Below are 1,284 nucleotides of genomic sequence, written 5' to 3'. Positions count from 1 at the left end.
TATTTTCTTGTCCTATCCTGTTACTAGCTTGTAGACTCTGTTCTACGGATAACTGGAATTTTGCAGTTTGCTGAGTTAACAAGGCGAGAGATTCCTCTAAACTTAGGATTTTCTTATCTGACTGATTCTGAAACTGAGCTAGTCCTGAAGGATTCTTAGTATAGCCAAAACCTGGGGGAGCATTAGAATTACTAAACTGACCTTGACTTTGGCCCTTAGACCACGAAAGGTTCGGATGGTTTCTCCAACCAGGATTATAGGTTTCTGAATATGGGTCAATCTTTTGACGGTTATCAAATATAGTGTTATTATAAAGAGCATTGTCGTGCTCTTCAATATTCTGGCCTTCCCAAAAAGGCTCCACTCTACCACTAGTCTGGCCCACTTCTAAGGCTTCTAACCTTTTTTCTATAGCAGCAATTTTGACATCTGATTCATAGCCTCCTTCTACCCTATTAACGTTTCCTCTACTTAAAAGAATTGTTTTCTGGGGTGCCCTACTATTTTCCCATTGCTGGGTTTTTTCGGCGATTTCATTAAAAAATTCCATTGCCGCATCAACACTTTGGTTTTCAAATCCACCAGTGCATAGAGACTCAACCATGGTCGTTGTGGAATAATCTAAACCCTCATAAAGGATCTGAACTAGCCTAACCTTTTCTAAACCATGATGAGGACACTGGGATAATAAATCATTGAACCTTTCCAAATACCTATATAAAGATTCTCCCTCTTGTTGTGAAAATGTGCATATTTGCGTCCTAATAGATGATGTTTTGTGCCTAGGGAAAAACTTATTGAAAAAGGCAGATGTAAGTTGTTCATATGTCTCAATTGACTCGGAGTCCAAACTATACAGCCACGACTTGGCCTTATCTTTTAGGGAAAATGGGAATAACCTTAGTTTCAAAGCATCATCATCTAAGCCTCTAATTCTTAGAGTACTACAAATTTCCTCAAAATCCCTAACATGGTAATAAGGGTTTTCATTTTCTTTCCTTAAAAAGATTGGGAGCATCTGTAAGGTCCCAGGTTTCAGTTCATAGGGTGCCTCCGTTTCAGCTAACTTAATACACGAAGGACGGGTAGTCCTAGTTGGATTCAACAAAGCTTTCAAAGTTGCCATTTCTGGCGCTATCGGAGCAACAGGGATTCTCTCTTCAGTAAAAGAACGTTCAAAAACAGACTCTTCAAAAGCCGGACTTTCTAGATTAAGGTAATCGAGACGCTTCGAACTACTAGGTTTCTCTTTAACAAATCTACCTAGTGCGTCTCTTTTGCGTT

At 39.3% G+C, this 1,284-nt stretch overlaps 1 pseudogene; it reads left to right on the top strand.

Moving 5' to 3' along the window:
- Positions 1-662: 662 nt before the first annotated feature.
- On the top strand, positions 663-762 carry LOC113300755 (annotated as a pseudogene).
- The last annotated feature ends 522 nt before the right edge of the window (positions 763-1,284 follow it).

Source organism: Papaver somniferum, chromosome 7 (assembly GCF_003573695.1).
Source record: "Papaver somniferum cultivar HN1 chromosome 7, ASM357369v1, whole genome shotgun sequence".
Taxonomy (NCBI): domain Eukaryota; kingdom Viridiplantae; phylum Streptophyta; class Magnoliopsida; order Ranunculales; family Papaveraceae; genus Papaver; species Papaver somniferum.
The sequence above is the reverse complement of the archived record's forward strand: the minus strand, read 5'-3'. Positions and strand labels throughout refer to the sequence as shown.